Raw genomic sequence first — 15,527 nt, 5'->3', positions numbered from 1 at the left:
AAATCACTTCGTTATTACAGCTAAGTAATCTTGTCACTGATTTTTCTTTCCAATCATACGTGCATATTTTTTTTTAATTATATTTTTTCTTTAATTTTTTTTCCACTTCCTTCAACGCGATCACAACTTCAAGCACCTATACATAAATAATCTATTATCTATTGCTCAGTTTTCTACACATTATATTATGTATAGTCACACAACGTTTGTCCGTTTTCAACCGCCATACATATTACATGCAAATGAATTATTCTCGCTGCATTTCACCGTCATTATTAATATATTACTATTATATTTTCGGATTTCTTTCGTTCCTCGTCATCGCCATTCGCTTGATTCAACGTAACATAATTTTTCACTGTACTTCGGACAAAGGAATTATCATCATTATTTTACCCCACATCGGGTATGTTAAAAAATTTCTTCGATCAACTGAACTACCCATACCTACATACGCACTTTTTATCGTGTCATACGTATTCGGCTGTTGCGATAATTCAGCTCATTAGCTATGGATGTTATTTGATATGCTACATATTATTGTTATTCGTGATATGCGCTCGGTAGAATTTATACACTATAACGTAACGTATAATAGGCTGATATGCGCGCTCAATTATAATTCGATAAACGTATAATTTTTCATCACGCGTGTAATTCTTTATGTACGGAAATTGCGTATTGTGTATATAATATATTATATCGGTATGTGTGTATAATCGTACATTGCACTCCTGTATAATTATTACTATTATTATTATTTGTGTTATTAGTATTATTATTACTATTATACTAATAAACACTAGTTTTGCGATACGATGCATTCCTCATAATTTCCGGTAATTAATTAATCCGCATGCGATCACAAAGTTCGGTCACACGTCACCGTAAGTATAAGCCTCAAGATCGTTTTAATTCACTTTCTCGAAACAGAAGAAAGAAAAAGAAAGAAAAAATTCTATCTCTATGATTATGACACAGTTACGGAGATTGGTCAAATAAATAAAAAAACAATAACGAAAAACGTCATAAGGATTATCCTGTCATATTCTATACTCGGTTTTACACCGATGTTCTAGATTTTAGTTCCTAATTCTGTCAGTAAAAAAAGGAATATATATATATATATGTATACGTAGAAAAACAAAAAAACAGTTCCCTGGTGAAAATTTCAACCAGTACAGCCTTGAATTGACACACCTCGTTTAACAGATTTCTTGCACATTTGTAGGATAGCTTTCAATGCACAAATCGTGTCTCCATTGTTCATTCGGATATACACACATAATTCTTACAGGCATAACTACGTATTATATTTATAATAGGTATAATTAGCTAGGGGAGTGTATGTATATAGTATGTATGTACGTATGCAGTATTTGATATTTTAAAATATACGTATTTGTGTATAATGTATTATATCCATCACGAATAAGAAGAATTTTTACCGCAGGCAGCAGGTATTCCTTGTTTATCTTATTATTATTGATATTACTATTATTATCATTATTGTTTCAGCTGATTATTCAAGTATTACCTATTTTTTTTTCTCACTCCTGCATTTAAGTCACGTTGACGATTTAAGTAAAAGCGACGCAACGTCTCTTTGGTTTAATGTAAGAACGTTGCCAAGCTTAAGGGTAAATGTAATAATTACAATAATAGCGATATAATAATTGCCCAGGTATGGATAAGAATAATATACATATACAGTAATACGTATAGGCAATAGATTCAGCGTATAAGTATAATCATAATATGATGTTGTACAGTATGTATACAGATATATATGTAAATATAATAATATAATAGTAAAAGTAAAAACAGTATGAAAATTATTGTATTGTTTCCCATTACTTATTGTTATACGTCGTCGTTCTTGCGTCACAGCGAACAGCTTGTCAAATTTCAATTTCAATTCTACAGATCCAACTTCTTCTTATTCAAATGCAACGATTCGATAGCAGCCAATTGTCGACATCCAATAATATGGATATACTCGTACGTACAAGACCTGATCCGTAGCAATAGATGAATAGTCAATTTCGCAAGCTTATCGCGTACTATTTTTTGTTTTTATTTAAGGTTTTTTCTTCCTCGCTTTCCTATATTTTTGTGCATTTCTCGCCGCTGAAAATACCGCGCGAGCATTAATTATCGTTTTCACGCAAGGGATGATCCGCTAATTATTATGTATATGAATTGGATGATGATGATGATGTTTTTCTCTGTGCTATTCGTGCAATTTGGGTGTATAGACAACAGTGTAAGCGGTTTTCGTTAACTTTAGATACCAATTACCTAATTATTGTAAACACGATTTAAACGATGATTGAACAATATGATATATTCTGTACATTCAACGAGTATTTATTCATTCGTTTGTTGTTGTTTCAACTTGCTTGTTTTTTTTTCTGTTACTTCTCATTTATCGTTATATCATTTATTGACGGTTATTATACTGATATTAATTTCACATATACGTATAACGTAGCGTTCCATCGAACATTGACGCTTCTATACGCAATATCATTGTTATAATATTGGAGGAGAAAGAAACTGTTCATCTTAAAAATCTCCCGCAATATTCGCGATGATGATTTGATGTGATTACAATTTATCACGTATAATAGTACATATAACAATATATAGAAATATACATATTTATTACCTCGTTCATATACGTGATTGTTTCATCGATCATATTTGATTTAGTTTTATTAGTCATCTCCGTTATCGATCTTCATCTAAGACTTTTAGTCTTCTTTCAATGCACGCATGTTATTTGCCAAATATACGTAATCTGCACGCTTCATAAATTACGTATATAATTATTTGTATTTCCGTTTCTACATAGAATATTGTAATTTATCAATGGCGTTGTTATACCATTAAAATTAAAAATTGAAATCAGTTCTACAATAAAATATGCGTGTTACGCATGACCAATATGTGAAACAACGAATGACCATTAATTAATTTAATTCCGTACGTTAGTCTTAAAACTTTTATAAAAGAACAATTTTTCAATTTCATTCTCATCTTGGCTTACTCACACTGTACGATTTTTGAAATTCATTCTCTCTTTATATCCTCCTTGAAAATGTTGAAAAAAAAAATCTTTTTTTTATTAAATCGACAATAATGATGGTAATAATGATAATGAGAATTTCAATAATCTAGATGATGCTTTTATGCTACGTAATGTGCGCGGATTTTATTTATTACTTCATTTTATAATATTATCATACATTTTGCAGGTTTCTTTTTTCAACATAATGTAACATGGAATATTGTTGTTTTTCGCAAATATTTTCATGGAGATCTGCGCAGAAAACTTTTTCGAATATTATTTACTTTAGAGGTTTTTATCAATATTTCTCCAGGATTTGAGTTGTTTTATATGATTAGATATAATAACAATGAAACCTTCAACACGAATTTTACTGCACCAACATATTCGCAGTGCAATTATACATCCGCGGTGATAATCGCATGATACATCATAACGATCGGCGTAACTTTACGCGATGTATAGTATACATGTATACATCTTCTAATTACTGTAGATGATCCTATAGTCTATGCGATATTAATAATGGAATAATAATGATAATTCAGTTAAATCTTGTACACATTTCGACGCAGGTAGGTACAAAGTCTGATAATAGCAATGCCGCGTCATTTGCATTTCCCGAAACTGCGAAAATTGCATTCTCCGATTTCGCGATTAAACCTACCCTGTCGTATTCTGGCAATATTTTATGATAATTCTCCTCTATATGTACAATGATGTGTTTCTAATGCCGAGAGGATTGAGGGAAAATAAGTAAGAAAAGATGGCTAGACAATCATTCGTCGGATGTGGGACGAATGATTTAGGGAAATCAATTTAAGTACACATCGTATGATATCTATACAACGCGATAATATTATTATTATTGTAATCTCTGTCATCCTAATATTTAAAAATAACTTATACGTATATCATGTATAATAATATGTATTTATTTATAGTATTCATACGCGTACGTTAAATATCAATTATCAGATTATTACGACGATGCTAATTTTAAATGTTGTAATATTGTATAGGTAGGTATGCGTATGTATAATTGCTGGTCAAACTCGTCGCAGGACAGCGCATGCGGTTCGATACACGTTTTTACCGTGTAATTAATACTATAAAATTTAGCTACAATTTTCATCGCGATACAAACGATGACATATATCAACAGCGACAAATAAGCGACCGAATAAACAAGGCGATTAAATAATAACAGTAATAATAATCACACCGACCCACCGATCGGCTGGTCAGCTACGATAAGTAAACTAGAAAAGATCGGAAAATTTGAGGAATCAGATATGAAAAGGGGGATTACAAAGGGATCAGAGAGAAGGAACAGCATGCAATACAGTTTGAAATGAATCATGGAACTGGAGATAACAGAAAATTGCGACAATCAAGATTGGCAGATTAGATGAATAGTTCTGAATAGACCAAAAAGAGAGAGAGATAGAGAGAGATAGAGAGAGAGAGAGAGAGGAAGATGGATGGAAACAGAGAACCTTAGCCGAAATCGTATAGGTTTATTGCTAACGTAATTGACACGAAATTGATTCACGGTCTGCAAACTTTTACGCGTTACAGTTATAATATGTATATGTATAACAGCAGACGCGTGAGTACACCGCACGATCAAAGCACGTTTCTATTCGGTATTTATTAATTATTATTAAAAAGAAGACTAGATATATCGGGGTAACTGTTAATCGTATCTATAATTATCCCGTGTATAGATATAATTCGCAGGCATAACAACGTGCTTGGATAAGTATATAATCAGCTGCGATAGTTTACTGTAAATGTTTAAAAAGAAAAACTAGTTTCTGTTTCTTTGTCTTTGTTTTTCTTTTAACCCAACCGGAAAAAAAAACTAATCGATGAAAATCAGGCCGGCAATAAAATCCTTGACTTATTGTTGAGTGTGGTCATCGTGAGTGATTGGCATTGGTGTGCAGGTTTAGGTAACAGTAACGTGTGAAAAATCCTTTGTACATTGGTGTGACGAAGGGTAGCGATCCAGCCTTCTTCACCACTTGTGTATGCATATTTATTCATTTGTTTATTTATGTATTAGCCGTGTCGCACCGTATTGCATATACGTATAATCGTGTAGCACTACACGTCTGATTATACACGCGAGTATGAAATTTACAAAGGAATACTGCCATAAACTAATCACGATACGTTCTTAGCCCCCCTTCCACCCGTTACTTCGTTCATTTTAATTATACCAAGCACGCGGCATTCGAAATTCACTTTTTATTTATACCTATAAATAAATTCGATTAATGATTCAAAATACTACTCCAATTTCATTTGAGAGTATAAAATTTTGCGACGTGTTTCATCGAGTGATTTTTCGATATTTTCTGATTAATGATTGTTAACTTTCGTAACTGTTTATTACTATTATTTTATTCTTTTTTTTCAAACTTTGAATGCATCCACTCATTCACCGGTATTGAAAACGCTTGTAATTCAACATCTTTATTTTATGAAATTGCGTTTTTATACCGAGAGATAATTGTTTTTTCAACACTTGACGAGCTGCAGCGAAAGTTTCGTTGATATGTGTACCGTTGAAGATTGAGCTTTTCACTTGAGCTTTTTTACTTGGAAAGTGATATATTATCCTGATGATGTACGTCTTGATATGCAATTATTGCTCGAATCGCGTAATCCGTGCCCTAAAAACCTCGTCGCAACGTCGCTGCAGCTTTTTAATTTGTCTGACTTCAGAAATTAAAACAACTCCAATTTCCAATCTCGCTAATTAAATCTTACCGTATATTTCCTATGAAATTTTTTTAAATTACTCCATCATATGGCGGCCCTGATGAACGAGTCAATTATTTATCACGTCGTCCTTTCTTTCGTCATATTCTTACCCTATTATTTATGGCAGTATAACAGCTAGATTCTTGTGACCGATTCGAGAATCGGATTTCTCTATGTTATAATATCTCGTAAGTCCGAGTTCCAACTCGAAACCTTACTGAAATTTACCGATATTATTATTATCGTTATGCATTTATTTATTTAGTTATTTATCAATTTCTTATCACGCACGATATATTGTATATATTGTCACGTACGAGTGAAAATTTTTATTTTATTATAGTCTCATTTCGCGCTTCAAATAAAATGACAATGATCGTTAATCTTAAATATAATTATATAATGAATCTTCCCACGATTATATTCACACCCCGAAAAATGATTTACTCACAGATAAATCTGTGATAGACGAATTGTAAATTTCTTTCGTGTCCGTTTTTTTTTTTTTTTTTTTTACTCCCTCTGTCACGGGTAAACTGTGAAGAGATTTTATCGATGCTACAAGTTTCGGTTCGATTTCTGATATTAATTCCTGATCTAGAAAATTTTACCCAAGTCACAAATGAATTTTGCAATACCGTAGGTTTATTATTAGATCCAAATAAATCGGTCGTGTAGAACGGTGTCTATAATAATATATTATATGCATTATATTCAATATTTCATTGTGATTTCAATTATTTATTCATACCTAGAATTATTTAATCAGCTCACACCCTGCAGATATGGACTAGGACGTGATTGTGTGTGTGTTTTTTTTTTTAAATGTGTTTGTTTTTTCAACGGATAAATATTAAAAAAAAAGTGGGAAAAGTATAAAAGATCTTCCTCTAATTCGGAGATTTCATCCGTAGGCGTGATAAAGATGCGCAGAATTAAATAATCGTTTATCGGACTCATAGATCTATACATGCTCTGAAAGCGACGGATATGTTTAAGTTTTGAAATGCTTTGAAACTGGTTTCTCGACCTAACGTTTATAAAATTTCAACTTTCTTCAACTTGTTAATATTCCGATGAATGTTTGTGTGTATAATAATATGTGATGTCGTTATCTATTTATATTATTATACACGTGCGCAAAGACGGCACAGAGTGGAACGATTAGTTATGATTTATATATATACATATATGTTATATATATATATGTATATATATGAATATGATATGACCCTATATCATATTTATAATTATATTACATAAATTATTTCAAAACTGTGATATTCAATATTCTCTGAGCGAACTCTTTCATCGCTGCATATTTGCAACAGCCGAAATAATTTCCTTACACATCATCCTTAAAATTGTACTATATGCATGTGATCGATATTATTTCATTATTGGTAATATTATTACTATTATTATAAGTTTTTCGTTATAGAAATTCATCTACGATAACACTCATCATAATTATCAATGAAATCGTTTATCTCCCATCGATATTTCAACACCTTTCACCTCGCCTTTTACATCCTAACTTTTTCATCAACAGCTGTAAACTATAAATTAACCCTTCACTCTTATACCGCCTTTTTATCAAAATCATCTCTCATTTCTGCTATTCTGCGTTTTATCTAGCGGATAAACTTAAGGTTTGAATTTTTTTTTTTTTATTAAACAGTGACGTCACGCAAACCAATGCCGATATGATTGCAGAGAATCTGGCTGTCTGGCTGATGACGTTGTTGCTGCACTTCAAAAACTACTTGGAATAATTCATTAATTTTCTACCGTTCATTGGTTGACTTAAAAATTCATTTTTCATGGATAATCGTCTAACAAATCGCCATCAAAGTGTTTCTCGTTTTTTTTTTTTTTTTTGTTTTTTTTTAGTTCTCGTTTCTGTTTTTCATTTTATTCGTACTATTATTCCTTATTGTATTTTCTTTCATCATTTATATTCTCGATCACACTCGGCCACTCGTCATCTCGCTTCAATCGCACAACAATTATTATTATTATTATTATTATTATTATTATTGTATAAGTATATATATATATATCGGATGATATTTATCATCGATCATATATTACAATAAAGCTAAATGCATTTTCATAAAATACATCGTATTCCCGTAATAGGTATAATTTAATAACATTGGTACTATATGTGAAAACTTCTTCCTACACCTGATATAAGTTTAGAACAATCCCTCGTCCTCTGAATTTTACACATGATCTAAAATTATGCCGCCCAAATTCATGTACGCACTTGTTTTGGATAGCTTGAGAAGAATCATCTTCATTTCTATATTCCGCGTTCTACACTCAACGTCGAAATATTTTTTTCTCGTTATGCTCCAGTTTATACGTAAGTTTGAATAAGAAAGTCCGAAAAACTTTGAATCTCCTCGGGAATTTGAAAATTTTCATCGATTCAAATTCGATAATTGATCGTTGATACGGCGATTGTTGAATGACGAACGGATTGACTTTGGGAAACGGTGAAATTATCTAGTTGACGAATTGGGCGGCAATTGCTTTTCCTTTCTCGATCATTTTGCTTCTCATATCCGATGTTTACACGTTCTATAAAAGTTCTTCGTTATGACCGATGACGATGACGATGACGATGACTCCGATGATGGTGATCATCCTACGGCGAACGATGACGATGACGATGATGATGATGGCGATGATGATGATGCGTTGGTGGGAAGCAACGTTATTGAGATTCCCGTCACGGGCGGTGTGGGCACCACCGTCCGATCACCCTGCGGGCTCTGGTCCAGGCCCGCCTCTGTCGAGGCAAGAGAGTGGACAATTTTTATCATTCGTCAAAGCTTATCGGAAGTCGACTTATAAGAAAGATGCAATTTATAAAATATCCGAGAGTTTTTACTCCGTCCAAGAACGCGAACGTTCGGAATCACCTTCGACTGATTCTACAGGTGTTGTCGAGAGTTTGTACAGAGAGGATTTTGTATATGAGAGTTTGAGCCCTTAAACGTATGATGCTCGGGACAGTTCTGTATGCACGGCTTACTCACGGCGTATCAAATTTTTTCTATCTCTCTTGCGTAAGTCTCTTGACTCTTACGCTGCACACCGGGGTCAAAACGATCCCACATCATGTACACCGTAAATACCGTACGATTACTATCCAAAATAATTTGATTTGATCCAAGACACATAATGATATATCGTGAAAAACTTTAAGGAAGGTGCGTAGATGGATAATTTTTTTCTTGGCAAAAATGCGATATAATTGCTAGAAATTTGAGGTGCTCTACGCATTGAGGAAGAAGATCATCGTTTTTTAGCCAATTAACAGGCTCGTACTTGTGTATTGGTAAGTAAATCGTTCCTCAGGCTCGAACGAATTCTCATTGAATCGGAGAAGCTTTGGTTGATACTCGTTCTAATTACACACTTGCTCGACAATAGCGGAAAAAAGTAACGATTTGTTCGATGTAATGATATTGAGAAAAAAAAAAAATTGCAAGAGTGAATAATGAAACAAATCGACTCACCTACACGAACCACTCGTCTTTTTGGCTGGAGGAGATATCACTGCGAAAATAATACGAGGTAATGTGAATAACGAATCTTCAGACCTGTGGAATACTTAGGAGGTCGGATGATCAAAGATCGATATTTCCTATTATTTGTACAGGGAAAACAGGCTTACATTGAGCATTGATGAAATCATCGATAAAAGTATAAGTTTCATTTAAAATATTACTTACGAGTGTGTGAAAGTATATTTTCTTTTAAATGATCGAATGTTCATAAACATGGAAATGTATGAACCAAGAGAAATAAAATACAATACAAAATCTTGTAGAAAATATCTATAAAGATGCAAGAATCTAAAATACCAGAATGATCAACAGAAGCCTGAATATCGATGCCTTAATTTTGACTTTCAGTTCTGTGAATTTCTAGCTTTGCGAAATTTTACCAGTTTGATATTTCTTTGTTTTGGATTATCAATATTTTTACTTTCGGAATCCTGGTCGTTCAGATTTTCGGTTTGTCTGATTTTTCACACCCACTCGTTGAGCAAACTACCCTGTGTGAGTATATTTTAATTCTCGACATTTTACTCTATCAAAACTTTGCTCTACCGTAACTTGCATTTTCGGAATCTAGCATACCGGAACTTCGAACCGTCGGGTTTTCGACCATATTCGAAACCGTGTTGTTTCCTCAAAGTTACACATCTTCAGTTCTCAAGTTTCGTCACAAAATAATTCGGAATCACGCGCTTTCGGAAACTTTCAAAATTCGGAAACGAAGGAAAAGCACCCAGGTATCGTTTCCTCACCTGTCCGAGCCGTGGCTCCTCACTTTGCCTGGCAGTAGAGGCGGACCCGGGCCGCGCTGTGCCCGAGCCTGAGGCCCGCAGGGCGCAGCCAGTTTCCCGGCCGCGGAAGGGTCGTCGCGCCCAGCATTCCGCCCTGCAGGGGATGACCCTTCAGCGTCGTCATCCCTGGGGGCATCCCCGCGCTGGCTCCGTTCGATCCGTACATCTGTTGCACTGGAACACAGTCACGCACATCAGTCCCGCCAGCGCGACAGACGTCGTACAGGTGAAATTGTTGTACCTGCGGAATGGCCGAGTATCGAGGGCCTCCGTCTTCCTCGATTTCAAAATACAAGGCTCGAAACACGGAATCATCAGAAGCATTCGAAAATTTGTATAATTAGGAGTGGCTAGTCGAAAAGGCGGATTATAGAAGGGTCGTCGTTTCTAGTTCGAAGATGTGTAAAACCGAAATTTATGGAACATCGTTCGAATGAATATAAGAATACAGCAAGTCGAAAGATATAGAATTGTCAAAATTTACCTTTCTATAATTCGACTTTCTACAATTAATTGAAACGCTTTGAAACGGATATTCGCGTTTATTGAATATTTGATACTGTCACACGTTTGTTTTCCGATCTTTCTACACTTTCACTCTTATCCCAAAGGGATAAAATTCATATCCAAGAATAGGAAATTGATGAGGGCGTTGGTGAGGAGGGTGGGTGGGGGAGGCGGAGGCGAGGGAAGGAAGGGGGAAAAAAATTTAAGATGTATTTTAGCCCATTAACGTGCGGAAGTGCGGTTTTACCTATGTTGTATGTAACGGCGTCTGATATTACGAGGAAGAATTGAATTATTGATTCCCGGCCACAAACTGCCCCCCGAGATGCCGGGGAACGCTCGGAGATTTACGTCTCAATTCGATCCTGTCCAGAGATTTGATGTACCTACCTACATATCTGCGTAACCCGCAGTTCGCCAGTTTCGTGGTTAAACGTGAGCATAATTCAGGCGAGTCGGTACCCCGGATGATTTAAATATAAACTGAAATCTGTCTTGCCAAGTAAATCGATAACCCGAAACCCGGGTGCACGCAAGATAAAAATAATGAAAAATTGTCGAATCTAACCAATATGGCAAAAGAAGTTTATTGTTTATTTAATGGCAAGAAGAAAATTATCGTTGTAACGACTTTACTTTGAATCCATATAATGACATTTCTTTTGCCCGTTTCCACACACTTCTTTACGGGGGCTAAGATAGTTTTGTTTCGAGGGTGAAAGCTTTTCAACTGCATGTTGTAATTCATACTAGTTTTAAAACACTCGCTCGAGGTCCGATGCCTAGTGTAACTGGTTTTTGTGCTTGTGCGCTGGTTTACTCGTTGCCAGTGTTTTACCAGATGATATAGTTGTAGGGGAGACTGGGGCACGATGACTCCTCGAAAAATTCTGGTATTTGCTTCACAGTATTCAGAATCAACACTGTCTTTGTTCATGTGACGCAAACCGAATCTGCCCGTAAGATTTTTACTATATAATGCTGCAAATCACGTTTACACATGCTTGTAAGTATAACGTATTGTGATTTTATGACAATAAATATCGTCGATAAATACCACAGAACAATCAGCTAAGTGCTGACAGATTTGAAACACTACGCACAGCAATTTTAGCTCTAATTGAACGACGTTATTGTCATGTATTCCTATGTATACAATGCCAACCACTCACCAATTACAATTTGTTGATCCTGGTCGTTCGGTTTTTTTCCGATTCAAAATGTTATCCGAAGCATGCATATTGGTTTGATAGTACAAAACATATATTTTCACTAATCAATTTTGTAAACTTGAAAATCAGTCCGGAAGGTCAAAAGTCATCAGGTCAAGGACCTGGACAGCCAAAACTGTGGAGCGCATTACCTGGATGTCAAAATCCACCAGGTCGAGGACCTGAACAGCCAGAACTACGGAAAATTAGTCCTGAAGTTCAAAAGTCATCAGGTAGCGGACCTGGCACGCAGAAACTAGGGAGCGCTTGTCCTGGAAGTCGAGTTGCACCGGGAAGCGTACCCGGAGCGCAATATCCAGGAGATAGAGAACCCGGTACTCGAAATCTGCGGAGCGCGATTTTCACACGTCCGCTCTACTGCGCGTTTGTTTCCAGACTGAGGAATTTGGCTGGCCGATTGTGAGTTTATGTCGATGACGTCAACAGAAAAAAAAATTTGGGTGACGTCACTTTCTGAATATCCGAACATCCGAACATCCAAACTTTGGTTTCGAACTATAATACTATGTATGATGTATGATGTATGATTTGGCATATCTTTACAGGCTTAGACGACGTTACTTTCTGTTATTCTCGCTCCGAGATGTATGTCGAGCTTGAAAGCTGCGTATAAGCTTCGAAAAAATTCACAACCCGGTCGATAACTAATCAGTTGGACTGCAGTCGTTGGATACTATTTTGATTTCTTCCGATTTTGTACGTCATACCTGCCACTGCGAACGGCGCTACCGTTACTAGAAATACGAAACGGTCCACCACCGACGCGTGTTTTCCTGAAAGCATTGAACGGAAAATATTTTGTTGCAGGCTCGCTCTTCAAAGCAACTTCAGACATTCTCGACTCACTTGAAAAGTTTCAACTAGATTTCATCGCGAACCACGTCCGGGTGTTTTTCTTCTTTGCTAGTAACACGCGGGTGAAAAATTGGTGCAAAATTGGACTTGAAACTCGTAAGAAAATATTGAAGTGAAATTGAAGCTGAAATTCGGAAAATTTCGTTCAATTCGCGATTGAGACTCGTAGAATATTTCAATATCCAAAATCTTTAAAAAAATCCTTCGTTTCGTAAAGTTTCTGTGCACGCAACAAAACCAACTTACGCAATGTACTACGTAAGGAAAAAAAAAATCTGAACAAAATAAGTCCATTCTGTCGAAGCCAGGTCCGTTCACGTATTTCGTAGCGACAGATACATGCAGAAAAGGCAGAATGCTAGGCTGAGCATTTTTCTTTCTTGTTGGATTTCGTTTCAGCAGCTGTCAGAAGTAAGAGTGGTGTGCTAACATACGCGGAGCCGTATCATACATGCATAGAATATAGAATCGAGAGTGCACTATTTATGAGCTTTCATCCCTCCGTCCATCGTCTGTTCGACAGAAAATAATACGCGTGTATGTATGTATTCCCGTTCAGATTATATACACCGTGAAAATAATTCATACGCAGAAAGAATATCAAATGTCAGATCGAATAAGCCTCTTGGAATAAAAAAAATTTCTCGAACACTGTCGCTGCACCTTTCATCGTGACGTGAATATAATAAGATAATTTTTCCACCGAGATTATGTATTTTCGACTTTTCTCCGACGTTTTTGTCGAGCGTTTCACTCTCTGTATTAGTGAGCCTCAAACTTGACTACGAGATGAATAATGAGGTCAAGTGCTGATTTAACGACTGAGTCGAAGAGCGATAAGTGTAACATGTACACCGAAACATGTATAAAGACCATCTTAGACCCCTTGGATTCTCACCCGAGACGAGTTTTCCATCTGTCAAAATTACATTATTTCAAGCAGGTACGTTCCACGGTTATCGCAATTAGCGAAGGCGAGGCGTGCTCAGCGTTAAAAGTACTCCAGTTTTCTTTTCTTCTTTTCCTTCGCTTATCGATTGGCTCGTTATACGCGTGAACACGGCGTGTTCTCGATATTTATTAAAAAACTTCTCATTCCCTGTATCATTCGCCTTAATTTGAACATTCGTTTCTGCAGTGTGCAAAGCAATATATGCGAATACAGTTACTTAGAGTTTCTTGCAATTTTGTTTTTCGTTTTCATTCGCCAAATTTTCGTATCTAATTCCGGTACAACGTCGATCATTCGTCATTTATCATTTTTCACAACTCGTATCGCCTAGAAGGAATTCTTACGGTATCCGAATATCCAAGTTTTCTTAATTAAAGATCGCGTCGCGTAATCATCCGCGTATAACGATCACCCGCAGTAAATTGTAATTGAAACGAGATATTGTTCAGTCAAGCATCGTCACATTTCGATCACCGGCATCGAGGCCCGAACCCTTGCAACGTTCGCCGGGAGGTTTATACACCTAATAACAGATCGACGCCAACGACAGGATGACCTTAATAAGGATTGACGGACGCCCGACGGAAGCTGATGGCCGTTCACGCTGGCAGAATACCGACGCTTAATTCTCGACGTCAAGGACTGATTCAGCCGAGTATAATATTACCTGCTCGATATTTTCAGGAAGGCGAATCGCGCAAAAATAATTTCCATTTTCTCTAATCCCTTGTTTCTTGCAATTTGTTAAAACAGATTTTCACACCGGAATTATTAAAAGTTGAAAAATAAGAAGAATACCTGCTGCGGCTTTTAGACAACTCAAATTTCTCTCCTTGATCAGGGAATTCGAGCGGAACTCGAACACCTGGTGCAAAACGAAATTGAGATATGAAATTCTGAAAGATTATTCAATTGTGCAAACCTACGCGTATGTCATATATTTCTCAACGAACTGTGTGAAGAATAGCAGTAAAAATGCCGAGGTAGAATTCGGACGGTAAACTATTTCCGCAAACTAAACGGCCGATCGAGTTGACGATTTTTTTTTATTTTACCGTTAATCGAAAACTGTACATCGCATTAAGTTGTTTTTACGTATAGAACAGACATAATTAGGAGTCTTATATATTTTATCGAACGTATTTTGACAATTTTTATAAAAATACACGATACATTGCGAAGGATAAGAGCGGTTGAATAATTCAATGAATTGTAAGTATACAAAAACCATTCATTTTTTCAACGGTACACGCATGATTTATATCTTATAACGTAACTTTTTTCTTCATATTTTCTGTCCAACGATTAGTCGATCAAAGTTATCTTTAGAAAGTTTACCGCGTGACCTAAACAGGTGACCGTGAATTTGGCGTGAAAGTATTCAAGGTGAAGTGTGAAATTATGGATCGACGAAAAAAAAAACAATTCTTAATTAATTTTGAAAAACATTTATAACATTCTCACAGACGGTCGCATTTTTACAAGCTATTTCGAAGACGGATGAAAAAAGGCGATAGGAATGTAAGCAAGAAAGAAGAGAGGGAGAAAAAAAAGGAAAAGAAAAACATCGAAGCAAAAGCAAATGAGAAAATGTAATTTAACACCGCAACAGCTGCCGGAGTTGTTTCCTTCGATTGTCATTGTAATGACATTGATTTACGGCTACTTATGGACGCACAAATGTCTTATGCGGTGTGTAGAAGCATGTGGCTTTAATACAAACCACATCTGTAAGAGCTTACAGCGAGTGACGTCACTGGCCTT

The 15,527-nt window shown here is 35.8% G+C and overlaps 1 protein-coding gene across 1 annotated transcript in view; it reads right to left on the bottom strand.

Annotated features, from left to right (window-relative positions):
- The window catches only part of LOC124298687 (laminin subunit alpha-1-like), a 155,252-nt gene that overhangs the window by 77,888 nt on the left and 61,837 nt on the right, over nucleotides 1-15,527 (bottom strand). The gene's annotated exons all lie outside the window — the stretch shown is intronic.

Source organism: Neodiprion virginianus, chromosome 2 (genome assembly GCF_021901495.1).
Source record: "Neodiprion virginianus isolate iyNeoVirg1 chromosome 2, iyNeoVirg1.1, whole genome shotgun sequence".
Taxonomy (NCBI): domain Eukaryota; kingdom Metazoa; phylum Arthropoda; class Insecta; order Hymenoptera; family Diprionidae; genus Neodiprion; species Neodiprion virginianus.
The sequence above is the reverse complement of the archived record's forward strand: the minus strand, read 5'-3'. Positions and strand labels throughout refer to the sequence as shown.